The 18,101-nt window shown below is 42.1% G+C and overlaps 1 protein-coding gene and 1 non-coding gene across 3 annotated transcripts in view; one reads left to right on the forward strand and one right to left on the reverse strand.

Moving 5' to 3' along the window:
* The window catches only part of LOC126379195 (scavenger receptor class B member 1), a 155,821-nt gene that overhangs the window by 92,165 nt on the left and 45,555 nt on the right, over window positions 1-18,101 (reverse strand). The window lies entirely within an intron of this gene.
* Window positions 3,334-3,405, forward strand: Trnal-caa (transfer RNA leucine (anticodon CAA)). The gene has a single exon. It is a non-coding gene; the product is annotated as a tRNA-Leu (tRNA).

Raw genomic sequence — 18,101 nt, forward strand, 5'->3', positions numbered from 1 at the left:
TTAAGCCGTTGGTCCCGGTTACTACTTACTGATGTAAGTACGTAGTCGTTACATGAGTCTTTGGCGGCTCAATAGTAACCCTGACACCAGGGTTGATGAGGTTGGTAATCCACCTCACAACCCACACGATAGAAGAAAAATAATATATAAATAAACTCATACAGTGGTATTCAGTGGTTTAGAGCCGGAATTCGAACCCACTACGATGTAAGTCCGGCGTTCTCTGAACAGGGCTATCACCGATTTTCGGATTTTTTGTCTCTGTCTAGTTTAAAAGCAATTTCATTAAATTCTGTCCACTCCCAAACGAATATAGCCAGAAGATAAGTATAATGACTCTCCGCTAAGGCCGTACGTTGTCATTGGACGATCACGTCGCCGTTGCTAGGCAACGCGTGTTCGGAATTCAAATGAGCCAATCAGGGCTCGATTACCGTTTGAGCCGTTGTGTTGTGCAATGGAAGGTACCCAATAGTTTTTATGTTTTATGGCACAAGTTATTTGCAATACTCTATCCTTTTTACGGTTTCGTTACAACAGCACAATTGTAGATAAAATTGCGTAATATTGATAAAATTGAGAAGGTCAGACAGGCAGTCGCTTCTATAAAAAAAACGGACCTGTCAAATCTTCAGGTTAGGTAATCCGACCACGTGGCAAACGCTAGGGAGATGATGATTGTAGATAAAAAAACACATTGCTACATAAATTCACGCCCATAATAATATTCATACGTATATAAACTCACGCCTATTTCCCACCGCGATAAGCAGAGACTATGGAATTCCATTTGCTTCGATCCTGACATACTTGTCTTGCTTCCTCCACATTCATCAATCGTTTCATACACGCACGCCGGTTTAGAGTAGATCGTACTAAACCTTTTCTAAGAACATCTCCATTCTGGTTAATGTGCGTCCTTCTAGGTCTTCCTCTGCCAGCCATACCATCAACCTTCGCTTTATATACTGCTTTTTAATCCTATTATCCTTCATCCGCTCTATTTGTTAAAATAGTAATAAAATATTGGCCCCGATTCCTGCAGACACCTCCTATTTTACTTTTAAGTTATACCTGTCATTTTCTTATCCATTAAAAAAGAAAGGGACGGATGTTTGACAGCTCTTAATTTTAGGAAGAATGAGTAAACGAATTAATAGCCCGGGCGAATCAAAAAGGTATCTCGCTGGTATGCAAACCGTTTGACTTGTGCTGTCGACTTAATTATTTTAGATTTGTGCTTAAAATTGACGTGTGTTCCATAAATTTTATGCTTGTCGATTACACGTGCCTTTCCTTTTCGGCGGATAAGAAAATGACAGGTACTTATAACTTAAAATAAAATTAGATGGTCTACAGGAATTAGCACCATTATAATATTAAATCATAATACTTAGTAGTGAGCGTAGTGTGTTAGGTGTCAAACGAATTGATCGAGTCCGAAACACAACACTGCGTTCAAAAACGGGAATCGCTGATGTGAGACGAAAAGCCGCCAGACTCAAATGGGATTGGGCCGGACATGTTTGTCGGAGGAGCTCGGTGGCGCAGCGGTAAACGCGCTCGGTCTGCGATTGTTGAAGTTAAGCAACTTTCGCAAAGGCCGGTCATAGGATGGGTGACCACAAAAAAAGTTTTCATCTCGAGCTCCTCCGTGCTTCGGAAGGCACGTTAAGCCGTTGGTCCCGGCTGCATTAGCAGTCGTTAATGACCATCAATCCGCACTGGGCCCGCGTGATGCTAGGGAAGGCCCGTGCCGCAGCAGTGGGGACTTTAATGGACTGGTGATGGATGTTTGTCGCATGCACCCTGAGCGATGGGCACGGATCGTAGTAAACGCCTACCCCAATGGGAAGTAGGCGTGATCTTATATATGTAGAGGTATGTCAGAAAACCTTGTGTATATCCATAATAGATTCATAATCCTTGATTGAAAGTTACAAAACTGGGAAGCTCGGATCCTTTGCAGCCGGAAAGCGTGCCAGAGTGACGTAGGTGGTGCAATTATAATATAATTATCGTTGTAGGGTTTGCCAACTCGCACCTTGCCACAGATCCGTTGATCCAAGGCTCAGGTGTTGGGGTTACGAAATACGCGCCTCTTCGCGGTTTCCTACTTTCGTATCGTGTTAAATGGCTACTCGACAGTTGAAACACTAAAATATGAAATATGTCGGATATGGTAGTTGATCACTTTCTGATCCCTAGTTTGCTTAGGACATTATAGACTGATCACCTGATTGTCCTTGTGTGTTCCTTATTCTATGCTTTTCGTTTTCCCATTCTCATTCGACGTGAGACCGGACTTAATTCGAACGCGCATCGCTCAGCGCATAACATCTCGATAACGGAAGTAGGCTGAGAAATGTCAGGTGTAACTTGGTAGATATCTTTCAAGGTTCCGTATGGTCAACAATAATTGTCCGCCCCGCAGCAAGCAATCCTTATCAAAACCAGGGATAACGACGAGTGACGGTTTTTTTTTTGACGTGACTTATTGTTGATTTGCCGCGGATGGCATTAACTACTTGGCCGGACAAATGGGGAGCGCTGAGGGCTCTCACTCGGTACAAAATTTAAGACAATGGGCTTGATGGTGCCCAACTGGGCGCGAACCCTTGCTCAGGGCGTCGTCTGAGAGGAAGAATATTTGAAAGAATTAATCAACCCTAGTGGGTCGATAGCGACAAGCGCTGAATGAGGGAAATCATCAACCACGCCGGCGGGGTCGGTATCATGGTTCTGAAGAGTTTGGTGTCGCGATCTGATTGGCCGCTTCTATGGCTAAAGTAATCGGGTCGTCGGGATCGTATATTACGTCCTCCGGACGCCGATGCTTTTCAGTACCGTCTCTAAGCGGGATGTATTCGGAAGACGCAACTACCAGGGGATTTGGGTGGTGCGGAGCAGAATCGTAAAAACGTTTTGAAGCTAATTTGAGCCATTGGACAATGGTTGGCAGACCTAGGTCACCATGGTCGGCAATAGAATGCCAAATAGTTGTAAACGACACTTGAAGTATTATCATCTCAGCCAGCCAGCCTATATTTAATAAGCAATCAGTCCTGAACCGATCACCTGTTAGAACTAGTTCTAAGATTGCCTGCGTTACCGGTTTGCCTCGCCCCCGTTTCCTACCTCTACTAGTTAGGTAATCTACACTGATTCTAGGGTTATAGGTTACTTATATACTATTATGTGTGGACCGTGTGAAATATATGAATAGCAGAAGTCCAAAAATCTTTCTAGGCTACGTCCCCCCAAAAGGCAATGGTTCCCAGTAGTCCCCTCTAGCCCTGTTTTTTTCTTTTCTGGGAAGTAATCGTAGCAACGGCCTCTGTGGTCCAGTGGTTGAGCGTTGGACTCAAGATCCGGGGGCCCCGGGTTCGAATCCCGGTAGGGACATATCACGAAAATCACTTTGTGATCCCTAGTTTGGTTAAGACATTACAGGCTGATCACCTGATTGTCCGTAAGTGAGATGATCCGTGCTTCGGAAGGCATGTTAAGCCGTTGGTCCCGGTTACTCTACTACTGATGTAAGTAAGTAGTCGTTACATGAGCCATGTCAGGGGCCTTTGGCGGCTCAATAGTAACCCTGACACCAGGGTTGATGAGGCTGGTATTCCACCTCACAACCCACACGATAAGAAGAAGATCGTAGCAATTGTTGTTTGTAACGATATAGATGTCGTTGTAGAGATTTAACGTGATAATTACTTATTTTCTCATTACACGGGTACATACTAGGTTAGTTTCCAAAAGGTTGTAATAGGGGGCGACCCTATTGCCATTAACCGGGCACAAATCCCGGAAACCACGTGATATTAATCAAGTATCTATGATCCAAACATGAATCGAAGATCATAAAACGTACGGAATTACGAAAAAAGGTTTCTACTTTCACCGACGGATCTCTAACACAAGTAGAGCAGCCGTTTGAATTTGGAACGCGTTCACTTGAGCGCGACGGTGCGCGGGCGCAACGCATCTCGAGTGGTACGTGCTGACCAGTATAATAGTGTACCTACAATGGTGTATTTATTATTAGCTGCTTCTATAATACACTGGAAGCGAATCAAAAAACATAGAATAAGAAACATAGAACGCGTTTAGCCGCTTATCTTCCCTGGCGTGTCGTAAATAAAAAAAAAATACAATACAAAAATGCCACTTGCCGGCTCAATAGTAACCAGAGTTTGATAAGGTCGGCCATTCATCTCACAACCCACACTATAGAACAAGAATACATAACATAAACATCCTACATTTGTCCCACTGCTGGGCACAGGCGTTTCCTAAACCGCAGCATCAACAACATGCATGCTGTTGTTGATGCTGCTATAATGTATTATAACTAACAATAAAAAAATAAGTAAATATTACTGTCTAACTTGACGTTAACCTTAAGGTTAACCATTGTGGTTGCCAACCATGGTTGATGACTAACCGGAGATAACCAGCTATTGTGTGTTAATACGATGCATCACTGTAAAGAAGTCTTTGGTATTTACATCATACAACAATAACATAAATAGCCTATATACGTCCCACTGCTGGGCAAAGGCTTCCTCTCAATCAACCGGAGAGGGTATGGAGCATACTCCACCACGCTGCTCCACTGCGGGTTGGTGGAGGTGTTTTTACGGCTAATAGCCGGGACCAACGGCTTAACGTGCCCTCCGAAGCACGGAATCAACTTACTTTTGGTATTTACATCATAAAGTAACTAATATTTAGACGCCTAGTATTACATACCTAAGTTTCCTCTGAAATGGCAGTAGAGACTCAGCTTGGCGATACAAACAGGGTGTTAGTGACATCGTAACGAATACTGAGGAGGATGATTCAGACCATAGTATAAGAAAACCAGGTATCCTCAATCCTATGACAAGCCGCCATGGCTAGCCCATTGATGACGTAAGTGTTAGCATTAAACTGGTATCTCCAACATTCCAAGGACGTAAATTTTATTGTTAAGACTTAAGTGAATTACTGACTAATGTATTTAATTACTATTACTTGTCCCATATATAAAAATCATTAAAACCGTAAGTAAATCTTTTACTAAAAGTTCAAAATTTCCTTGCAAAGTAAATATAAAAACATTGGTCGTGGGTAATTTATTTTTTACGAAATGGCAACGCAGGGTGGGATGACGTCAGCTGGGCTAACCTTGAAAATCTTGAAATGTTAGCTGTCACTTTTGAGCCTACCTGGTTTTCTTATACCATGTTTCAGACCATAATTCTGAGTTGATAACAAGAGGAATTTGCCGTGGCAAAAGTATGGAACTGAAAATAATTAAAATGGACACTAACATTCAATAATTTTCCACTTGATATCAACTCAGAAACATGGTCTGAACCATCCCCCTCAGTATTCGTTACGGTGTCACTGACACCCATACAGCTTACCGTGCCTTCCGAAGCAAAGATCACCACGGATAGTTTAGTGTCTGGTGTAAAGTCGTCTTATATTTAGATTAATTAACTCAAGAATGCGGACTGATAAATAAAATCTGTTTACAACAACAACAAAAAAAAAAGAAAAAAATCTTAATGTTGCTTTTTTATTTAGTATGTTTTTTTTTTATTTTATTTTTAGTTATTTATGTTAAAAAAACGATGTTTTTCTGATCGTCATTCTTGGTAACAAATAAAACAATAATTAAAAGACACAGTGGTTTTGTGTATCACCGGCTTGCTTCTCAAACGGGGAGCGCCGGTCCGATCCCCGGTACCGGACTTTTATTTATTTACCAAAACTTAAAACTATCATTACAGGACCATCCTAATCCGATAGTACAGCACTTATATCTACTTATGACAAATAACATAATACATACAAGGTAGTTTTTTCAAATTCGCTCAGACTACAATCAAATAAGTCGATCCTGGTTGCAACCTCATACACTTTTCACTAACATAGTTGGCTCGACCATTATAGACGGCGATACGGTTCACCTATCACGTTGATCTAAAAGAAAGCTCGCTGAGGTTTGGGTTCTTAGTTCATCTTGCGATGGATGAACATTTTAATTTTAATTCTCTTGTTTCTAAGAAGATTTATTTCTGTTCTATATGTCATCATCATCATCAGCCAATTAACGTCCCCATTGCTGGGGCACGGGCCTTCCCTATGGATGGATAGGGAGATCGGGCCTTAAACCACCACGCGGGCCCAGTGCGGATTGATGGTTATTAACGACTGCTAATGCAGCCAGGACCAACGGCTTAACGTGCCTTCCGAAGCACAGAGGAGCTCGAGATGAAAACTTTTTTTTGTGGTCACCCATCCAATGACCGGCCTGACCGGTCAACAATCGCAGACCGAGCGCGTTTACCGCTGCGCCACCGAGCTCCTCAATCTTCTATATGTATACGTTATATATATTCAACTCTGAAATTGTGAATGTCGTGTGTATCTATAATTGGTGCACATATATACCTATTTGAATAAAAAATAAAGTAAGGCCCAGAGGGGGTGAGGTCGGCGCTCTATACGAATAGGTGCGGGGAGGGGGAAGTTACCGTTCCGTAGGCAGAATTATTCTATGTCAAGTGCCAAATAAAAATAGAAATCCCCTTCCACTCTATGGCCAGGTCAAGGCAACCACCAAGTTAAGCCCATCTTCTTGCGTAAGACATTGACCAACTTATGGCCAACAGAAATAGCAGCTCACATAATTGTGAATTATGTGGTTTGACCACTGGTGATGAAAAAATTCGTAGTATCTTCACGCTTTCACCCTTTTGGGGTTGGCAGAGGCAATTAAATGCTTTTTTTTCATTTATTTTTTCACGAAATAGGTTCAGTGCCTAATTCTCATCAAAAAAATTAAATCACCTTGCAAGGTTTAGTGTCATAAAGATTCTAAAAAAATAGTATATGTAATGTTATATTAATATTTTTAGTGAGATATAGGTACAGTATAAAAAATAATTAAGTAATACAATTATTAAAAATTAAGTTTGAGTTACTAACTTACATCAGTAAGTAGGTAGTGGTCAGGGCCGCCATAGGCATCTGACATTGCTCATGTAACGACTACTTACTTACATCAGTAAGTAGTAACCGGGACCAACGGCTTAACGTGCCTTCCGAAGCACGGATCATCTTACTTTTTAGACAATCAGGTGATCAGCCTGTAATGTCCTAACCAAACTAGGGATCACAAAGTGATTTTGGTGATGTGTCCCCACCGGGATTCGGCCCGGGACCTCCGGATCGTGAGCCCAACGGTCGTTATGCTGTAGATTAGGTATTAAAAATGAAAAGAATATATAAGTATATTATAATATATTTTGTCTCCGTTAAGTACAAAAGAGGCTACAAATTTGTCTTGTACCAATTTATAGCTCTGCTTAATCCAATATAGGTTACAAGCGTGAATTTGTGTATGCATGGAATATTATAATTACTGCGCACTCGATTTTCGTGCCATATCATTGATCATTCAGAGAACTTATACAACAATGGCCTGTATTATGATATCAGATTCAAAGATACAATCGGAAATCAGAAGTGGTAAGTGTGTAGTACTCGTACACACTAAAATTTGTTTTATATTAATTATGGCAACACCGCATTTTAATCCTGCTTCTGATTTTTATGATTAAGTACATTTTGTGAAAATATCTTACGCCCATCAGTTACGTTGGTGTATCTAATAAAACTGTGATTTTATCCAATAAAGAAACGAAAAATTTAAAATTAATATTGCTAAATTTACATTTTTTTTATTTAATGTCCAGAACGACATGATAATAAACCCCCGTACTATAACTGTAAAGGGGGCAGATGAAACGATTAAGTGCCATCGACCACCGGGGTGGTAAACGGCACCTAATTAGTGCCAACCACCACCTCGGTGGCAAGCCTAAAGGGAGCAGATGGGAATAAAGGTACCTTTCTATCATCATGGTGTTGCATTTTCCACTTTTTGTTAATTTAAATAATACTGTTCAAAATTCAAAAACATCATTATTCAGTAGGTAACATAGTTACACTTTGAATCGTCAATTTTCACATAACGAACGTTTCATCCGCCTAAAACTACTGCAGCTTCTCACAACCTGTATAGCCGGGGAAAAGAAGCTGCAAGAAAAACCTCGGCACAGGGCCCTAGACGTTCTTAGAAAGTCCCACAAAGTCAAGTAATTACAATAAGGTACTTAATATAAAATTGTTAAACAGTCGGAAATGCGGTAACTTACCACTATTGACACCGATAGATACAGGAAATAACTTTTACTTTCTTTGTTTTATCTGTTTGCACCTTCGCTTTTACTGGCCAAACCTTTATAAACATTCACAAGGAACATCCCTAATTTGGTCAATATACGTCATTCTCGGTCTTCCTCAGCCAGTCCTACCACCAACCTTCGCTTTATATACTGCTTTCTTAATGCTATCATCCTTCATCCGCTCTACGTGTCCAAACCAACTTAACTTTCCCTTCTCAATCTTAGTCACTATATCGTCTTTTACAACACATCTCTATCTTATCACACTGTTTTTCACTCTATCACTCAATTTAACAACGACCTCATTCCTACGGCATTAATCCTACTTTCACGCCTCTTCTGCCATACCCAACACTATTGTACTTCTCGAATACACGAATTATTTTCCCTATTTTGTCCTTGGTTAACAGCCTCTGTGGTCTAGTAACAGCCTCTGTGGTCTAGTAACAGCCTCTGTGGTCTAGTGGTTACAGCGTTGGGCTCACGATCTGGAGGTGCGGGTTCGATTCCCGATGGGGACATTGTCGAAATCACTTTGTGAGACTGTCCTTTGTTTGGTAAGGATATTGCAGGCTTGAATCACCTGATTGTCCGAAAAAGTAAGATGATTCCGTGCTTCAGAAGGTACGCTAAACCGTTGGTCTCGGGTTACTAGCTCAAACACCTCCACTAGCCCGCAGTGGAGCAGCGTGGTGGAGTATGTTCCATACCCCCTCCGGTTGATTGAGGGGATGCCTGTGCCCAGCTGTATAGGCTGTTTACGTTTTATGTTATGTGTCCTTTGTTACGTGGGATATGTTCCTAATTCTGAATATCTTAATTCACGCTAATACGCGCGCATTCCGTTCACTTTTATCTTAGGTCTGTATGCACAGGGTGATGTAATTACTTATTTTATAACATTTTTTTATATTTTTTTCTTTAATTACGACACGTATTTAATTGGTTCCGCACTCGATGTTCTTTAGCATCTTATTTTGTAATTTTTTATTATAAATATATACTGAGAAATTGAGGAGAACAGGTTAGCATGGTATGGACTGTGTCATCATCATCATCAGCCCATTAACGTCCCCGCTGGGGCACGGGCCTTCCCTATGGATAAGGAGATCGGGCCTTAAACCATCACGCGGGCCCAGTGTGAATTGATGGTTATTAACGACTGCTAATGCAGCCGGGACCAACGGCTTAACGTGCCTTCCGAAGCACAGAGGAGCTCGAGATGAAAACTTTTTTTGTGGTCACCCATCCTATGACCGGCCTTTGCTAAAGTTGCTTAACTTCAACAATCGCAGACCGAGCGCGTTTACCGCTGCGCCACCGAGCTCCTATGGTATGGACATGTAATGAGGGATGAAAGGCATATAACGAGGAAAGTTATGTGTATGAATGTGGATGGATATTGGGGTAGGGGATGACATAAGAAAGTGTGGATGGATTGTGTGAAGATATGTGTGTGAAACGTGTGAGTACTGAGATGAAGACAGAGAAATGAATGGACGAGGAATAAGTGTTGTGCCGACCACACCAGCGGGGCTAGCACCGTAAGCACGCGACTCTTTCTCGCCGCGACAGAGATCGTCTGTCTCTTTCTGTGCAGTACTGTGAGAGAGTGACGGATGACGTATGTCGAGGCGAGAAAGAGTCGCGCGCTTACGGTGCTAAGCCCGCTGGAGTGGGATATACTTCTCATTAAAAAAAGTCAAGTTTTTTATTCACGTGACATATTGTAGGTTTGCTGCAGATGGCATTAATTTGGCCGGACAAATGGGGAGCGCTGAGGGCTCTCACCTGGTACAAAATTCAAGACAACAAGCCTGAGGGTGCCCAGTTGGACGCGAACCTCGGCTCAGGGCGTCGTCTGAGAGGAAGAATATTTGAAGAATTAATCGACCCTAGTGGGACGAGAGCGATAGGCACTGAATGAGAGAAATCGCCGACTACGCCGGTATCAGGGTTCTGAAGTGTTTGGTGTCGCGAGCTGATTGGCCGCCTCTATGGCTAGAATTATCGGGTAAAAAAGTCAAGACACTTCCGAATTTTTGTTCTAAATAACACGAGTTTAATCAATTTTTAGATTTGGAACATGAAATATTTAAGAAAAAAAAACCATGCTTACACAAATGCTAATAAACTCATAATTCCACATACCTACTCCAACACACTATATAAACAGCATGGTGGGAACGTGACCCACTGCAACAATAGGTTGAGCAACAATTCAGAATCTCCCACGAAGCTAGTCAATGACATACGAATTCAGAAACCAGGTTATCTGGTCACCGGTTCTTCAGACTAATTAAAAATTTAGCCTTAGACTATATAAATGAAAATAAAATAACAGGGTGTTAGTGTCATCGCAACGAAAACTTTGAGGAATGATTTGGACTATGATTCTGGGTTGATATCAAGTGGAACTTTCCGTCGCAAAAGAATAGAACTGAGTTGTCAGTCATCGTAGGGACAGATGACTGACTGTTTTATTATTATAAAAATACCTGGTTTTACCATGGGGCCCTCAAAGACCCAAACTTAAAAGTAGCTTTTTTACCGGACATTTAGCTTCCTCTCAAATTCTAATCCCATATTCTAACATCGTGGGTTTTTTACCCTATATTTAAACAGCTATGGGCACGTTGCCCATTTGTGGGTATTTTGCCCCATAGGTATTCATATAACTATGACACATTTTAGTTTTGGAATGTGATTCAGAATTCAGATAATTCGTGACCTTACATGATTGTGTATGGTTCACGACATGGACTTGGCCTAGTTACTAATTTGTGATCCCTAGTTTGGCCAGGACATTACAGGCCACCTGATTGTCCGACGGTAAGATGAACCGTGCTTTGGCACGTTAGGCCGTTGGTCCTAGTTACTACTTACTGATGTAAGTATGTAGTCGTTACATGAGCCACGTCAGGGGCTTGTGGCGGCTCAATAATAACTTTGACACCAAGGTTGATGAGGTTGGTAATCCACCTCACAACCCACACGATAAGAAGAAGAAGACTAAATAGCCGGCCAATTAATCATCACGCACGCGCGTATGTTTGGGTGTTTATAAAATGTTTCCACTACATAACCGGTTCGGTATTTACCAGTTAATTGGGGCAGTAAACTAAGCAAGGTACCATTAGCAATGTAAAGTAAATTTTAACCGACAGTCTTTGAGCAAGGAGGGTGTTGGGTTTGTCAACGTTTTAATTTAGAATAGAATAGAATAGAGTAGAATAGCGTAGAATAGAGTAGACTCTGAGAATAGAGTAAAATTGAGTACAATAGAGTATAATAGAGTAGAATAGAGTAGAATAGAATAGATTAGAAAAGAGTAGAATAGAGTAGAATATAGCAAAATAGAGTAGAATAGAGTAGGATAGAATAGAAATAGTTTACTATAAAAGGGCGCCACACACAAAAAAAAATCAAGACATCATATCAAATTTCCACTAAACAATTACAAAAAAGCGATACGGATGTTTGTCGAAATGATCATAAGGTGGTGGTGGAATTTTATATAACATAGCTTCACGCCTGTATCCCCGAAGGGCTAGGCAGAGGTGTACAGTATATAAGACAGTACTTTGTAAAAATGGTTTTATAAGTTTAGTGATTATTTAGAGGACATGAATGCATGGAATTAACTGTCTGGGAACTGATATTATAGGCAGCCAAGGAAAGTTTATGTGTGTGTTTTTTTTAATAATGTAAGCTCGCGTTTGAGCGCCATCTCAGCTGATGGTAAGTGACGATGAGGTCTAGGGTGGATCACGCTTACCTAGCAAATGCTTATTCAATCTAGCCTTGAAGACTCCCAGATTATAACGAGTTGGAAAAACAGACGACGACAGACAGTTCCAGTCCTTCGCTGTTCGCATCAAAAAGGAAGAGGTGAAACGTATCTTAATGAAATGGGTTGTGAGGTACATTTTAAGAGAACGTCAACGGGCCGTAACTTAAAAAAAAAAAACACAAAAAAGTCATTAATTTTGCGACGGAAAATTCCACTTGATAATCTTCTTCTATCGTGTGGGTTGTGAGGTGAATTACCAACCTCATAAACCCTGGTGTCAGGGTTATTATTGAGCCGCCATAGGCACCTGACATGGCTCATGTAACGACTACTTACTTATATCAGTAAGTAGTAACCGGGACCAACGGCTTAACGTGCCTTCCAAAGCACGGATCATCTTACTTTTTGGACAATCAGGTGATCAGCCTGTAATGTCCTAGCCAAACTAGGGATCATAGAGTGATTTTTGAGATATGTCCCCATTGGGATTCGAACCCGGGACCTTGGGATCGTGAGCCCAACGCTCAACCACTGGACCACGGACGCCGATTAATCTCTTTCACACTGCTGCTGTCAAATTCATCAAGGTATAATTGAAATTGATACTGCTGATTAAAGACGGAATATGATGGAATTTGCTTGCCGACGGTACAACGCAAAAAGTGTATTTGGAGAAAGCGAGACGGCAGCAAGAACGCAGTGTTGGTCGTAAACGTAGAGTATGATTAAAATGATACGTCTAAATAGCAGAATAATAACAATGATTAGTATGGATTTTGACCAAAGAGTTTTTGACCACAGAATAAAAGAAAGAAGTTGGAAGGTGAGAATTATGCGCACTGCTAAGGAGTGGAATTCTCTGCCTTCTTCTGTATTTCCGAATGCATATAACCCGGCCAAGGCTAAAGTAAACACCAAACAAGTAAACAGTACTGCACAGAAAGAGACAGATGATCTCTGTCGCGGCGAGAAAGAGTCGCGTGCTTACGGTGCTAAGCCCGCAGGACGGAAGAGGCGAGTCACGGGGACTGTAATCTGGAACCTGACAGAGGGCAAGGAAGGTGCCTTTTCACTCCGGCGTTCAAAGCCAGAGTGAACAGGCACCTTCTTGGCGAGCTCCATCTTAGGCCTAGTCAACGCCTTCGGGCAAGTCTGGGGCCAAGAGCAAACCCATCAAAGGTAAAAAAGGACTAAGTGAGCGCGAAACGCGCGCCATACAAGTATAAGCAAATAGTTTATACTTCAAGTTTTTTATGTCTACGTTTTACGTGTGTACCTGCTGGCCACAGTTATCTAGTCACACAGGCAGCCAATGAACTTGCGACTCCATAAACTTCAGGGGTCATAGCCAAGTTGCTTTATTAATATAGCGTATAAAACACAGAAAAGAAGAAAGAAGTTGTAAAGGCTAAGTGAGCGCGACACGCGCGCCATACAAGTATGAAATAGTTCACACTTCAACTTTGCACTCCACTCGTCTGCAAACTTTACGACGCACGGAGCGCCGCGATAATATTATATTAAAAGGGCGTCTTGTGCATTACGAGTATAACATTTTCCTGTGCAAGGAGTTCCCTCCTTATCACAGGAAACCTAAAAACCTTAATATGTTCGGCTATTTATCAAAATATTACTTTTCTATGCAGTATCTTACGAAAAGTGAAAAATTGCAGCAAGGAGCTCGGTGGCACGAGGAGCTCGGTGGCGCAGCGGTAAACGCGCTCGGTTTGCGATTGTTGAAGTTAAGCAACTTTCGCAAAGGCCGGTCATAGGATGGCTGACCACAAAAAAAAAATCATCTCGAACTCCTCCGTGCTTCGGAAGGCATGTTAAGCCGTTGGTCCCGGCTGCACTAGCAGTCGTTAATAACCATCAATCCGCACTGGGCCCGCGTGGTGGTTTAAGGCCCGATCTCCATATCCATCCATAGGGAAGGCCCGTGCCTTCCCTAGTGGGGACGTTAATGGGCTGATGATAATGAGTAGTAGTAGTAAAAGAGACCCGGGTCGAATCGGCGACAGCTGGTTGTCATACAAAATTCCTTTTTTTCGAGTTAGGGCCTTTCCAACCTTTTTCTTCTATTCCGTTTTCACTAACACAGTTCGCTCGACCATTATAGACGGCGATACGGCTCACCACCTATCACGTTGGTCCAACAGAAAGTGCGGTGAGGTATGAGTAATTGGATCGTCATGCGATGGATCTTATCGTGTGGGTTGTGAGGTGGAATACCAACCACATCCTCCCTGGTGTCAGGGTTATTACTGAGCCGCCAAAGCCCCTGACATGGCTCATGTAACGACTACATACTTACATTAGTAAGTTGTAACCGGGACCAAAGGTACGTGCCTTCCGAAGCACATATCATCTTACTTTCGGACAATCAGGTGATCTGTAATGTCCTAATCAAACTAGGGTTCACAAAGTGATTTTTGTGATATGTCCCCACTGGGATTCGGATCCGGGGCCTCCGGGTCGTGAGCCTAACGCTCAACCACTGGACCACGCAGGCCGTTATGCGATGGATGTACCTCTGATTACGCCAATTGGGATATTGAACGCATATGCTTATGACAGGTAGTAGAAACTTAAATCTTGAGTTATTGGTCAACTTAAGCGTCATTAATAGGTATATCAATAAAGATTAAGTCATTAATGTTAATGTAAAATTAATATCATAGTTTCTAAGAAAACTTCGATGGCGTCTTAATAAATTGTAATCGTCATAATCATTCAAGGAAAATAATTAAAAGAACATTAAATTAAGATTATTCCACGAATCGCGGCCAGAGTTGAGAACATTTGAGCCATATAGGATTCAAGACAGTTTTGACTAAGATATGGCTTATTTCTTTTACGTGACTTGACAAGTGTTTAGGCTTGACGGTGCCCAGCTGGGCGCGAACCTCGGCTCAGGGCGTCGTCTGAGAAGATAATATTTGAAAGAATTAATCGACTTTCATCATCACTAATTTAGGAGTCACGCTCTTGTCGGTGTAGCATTCTCTATGCTACTTTTTTGGGAAAAATGGGACAGTGGTTTCTCTCTTGCTTTCCGCCCGCAGTACTATGTCTGACCCGAGCGGGATGGCGTCCAGAGTAGACTATTTCAAAGCCGTACTAGGACTTCTGTCCTCCGCCTCTGAATAGTACAGTACTGACAATTACTGCTGCCCTTTTTTACCTTTGATGGGTTTGCTCTTGGTCCCAGACTCGCCTGAAGGCATTGACGAGGCGTAAGATGAAGCTCTGGCCTTGAAAGCCAGAGTGAACAGGCACCTTCCTTGCCCTCTGTCAGGTTTCAGGTTACAGTCCCTGTGACTCGCCTCTTCCGTCCTGCTTTGCCATACCGATGGCTCCTATCTCCGTCTCTACCAACGCTAATTCTAATCGACCCTAGCGGGCCGATAAGCCTTTTCCCTGTACTATTTTCAATGACAATTCTTAATCACGTCACGTCATGATAAAGGTCGACAAAGCAACGTTTGACCGTCACTTCTCTTATACGAGTTGTGTTATGTAAGTGACCATCATGTGGATGGTAACTGAATCATCAATTGTTACTGGCCATCTTCACGGTCAAACTACTTTCGGGGGAGGTAGAGAGCTGTGAGCACGAAACTAAATACTAAAAATACGTGACCTATTTATTAACAGACTTCAAAAAATAGCATAGCATCATGCTGGTATCCGTTAAGGGGTGAGCAGAGGAGTGCAAATACTAACGTATTATTTACATCCACTCCTAGGCAGTTTAAAAAAAAGGAGGTAATTAATTTGTTGGATTTGCGCAATGGCCGCGAATCTTGCAGACAACTTCTAATTTTATTTTAAGTTATACCTGTCATTTTCTTATCCGCCGAAAAGGAAAGGGATGGATAGTTGACAATTGTTAATGAAAGAATAACCCGGGCGAATAAATTAAGCATCTCGCTGATTTGCAATCCGTTTGACGTGTGCTATCAACTTAATTTCGTCGGGTTATTGGCCAATATAAAATTTTGGAACGGCATTTTACTGCCTAAAGCTGACGTATAGTCCATAAATTGATATGCCTGTCGTTTACCCGTCCCTTTCCTTTTCGGCGGATAAGAAAATGACAGATATAACTTAAAATAATCTTAGATGGTGTGTATGTTCGCCAGTACGAATATACACTTTGAAACCATGTCACATTAACTTTTTTGACAAATTAAACCGTAAGGCTCATTGAATGGCAAATATGATAGTGCGACAGGGTTCTAAAGTGGGTACATGATATTGCTCATGACTGTACACGATTAGTTTTCTTACGTAACATAATCTCAAGACTATATCCCAATTGGGGTAGTCGTCACAGGTTCATCACCTTTCCCTCATTCAGCGCTTATCGCGCTATCGACCCAGTAGGGTCGATTAACTCCTTCAAATATTCTTCCTCTCAGACGACGCCCTGAGCCGAGGTTCGCGCCCAACTGGGCACCTTCTTTTTTTTTTGACGTGACTTATTGTAGATTTGCCGCAGATGGCATTAACTACTTGGCCGGACAAATGGGGAGCGCTGAAGGCTCTCACCCGGTACAACGTTTAAGACAACAGGCCTGAGGGTGCCCAGTTGGGCGCGAATCTGGGATCAGGGCGTCGTCTGAGAGGAAAAATCCCTCAGGCCAGTTGTCTTAACTTTTGGACCGGAGAGCCCTCAGCGCTCCCCAAGTAGTTGCCATCTGCGGCTAATCTACAATAAGTCACGTCAAAAAAGAAAGCCAATCTTATTCAAAATGCCCGTCTTGAATCCTATATGGCTCAAATGTACTCAACGCTGGCCGCGATACAATAAGTCACGTCAAAAAAATAAAATAAAACAGGTTCATCAATCGCAAGATGAACTAAGTACCCACGCCTCACCGAGCTTCCTGTTAGACCAACGTGATAGGTGGTGAGCCGTCAGCATCTAAAACGGACAAGCCAACAGTGTCAGTGAAAACACAATACAACAATCAAGACAATTATTCTTGCATTTATAATAATAAGTACCTATGTATTTTTCTACCGGACTACATAACGAGTACATATCAATGATAGATTGACCAATAGCTGATAAAAAAAACACTGCATTTTCCTGGAAACTGCAGTTGCATTAATACAATCGTTGTATAATTAAGCGCAAGAGTCGAGGTCTAAAGGCGAACGCGCACGAAACCCGGCGTAGGTTCGTGCCCAACAATGCAGCGGGCTTAGCACCGTAAGCGCGCGACTCTTTCTCGCCTCGACATACGTCACCCGTCACTCTCTCACAGTACTGCACAGAAGGAGACAGATGATCTCTGTCGCGGCGAGAAAGAGGCGCGTGCTTACGTTGCTAAGCCCGCAGGACGGAAGAGGCGAGTCACGGGGACTGTAACCTGGAACCTGACAGGACAAGAAAGATAGATAGATAGATAAAAACTTTATTGAGCACAATGGACACAAAATACAGAGATAAGGACAGCATATACAGAAAAGCACAACAGGCGGCCTTATTGCTCATGCAGCAATTTCTTCCAGGCAACCTTTGGGTACAGGAAAAGGTGCCTGTTCACTCTGGCTTTCAAGGCCAGAGTGAGCAGGTTGTTGGAGTTGAAGTGCCAGTAAGAGTAAGGAAAAAAGAGGCAAACATTGAGAGTTATTGAGGACAGAAGAGGCAAGCTGATTGGACACTTAATAAGACACGACGAATTTATTAAAAACATCATAGAAGGAAAGAGAGGAAGGGGAAGACCAAGAAGAGCTTACATGGAACAGATTAAAGAGAAGGCGAACGTCGTGTCTTATAAGGAGGTGATGGAATTGGTCTTTGATAGACAAGATTGGAGAATGCAACCAAAATTAACGAACTTAAAAAAGAAGTTAATGCTTTTTGCGACAAATCACGTCAAAAAAAACCGTCACGTCAAAAAAATGGCGCGTGCGGCTCCTGCGAAACGTCTAAGTGCGCGTACACCTTAAGAGTTAGTCGATAGGTAGTTAAATAACTTTATATATTATGTTTTACATGGCTTCTACTCTTGTGGAAGCTGTTGTAGCTCAGTTGGTACAACGCT

The sequence above is a fragment of the Pectinophora gossypiella genome, chromosome 28, assembly GCF_024362695.1.
Source record: "Pectinophora gossypiella chromosome 28, ilPecGoss1.1, whole genome shotgun sequence".
Lineage (NCBI taxonomy): Eukaryota > Metazoa > Arthropoda > Insecta > Lepidoptera > Gelechiidae > Pectinophora > Pectinophora gossypiella.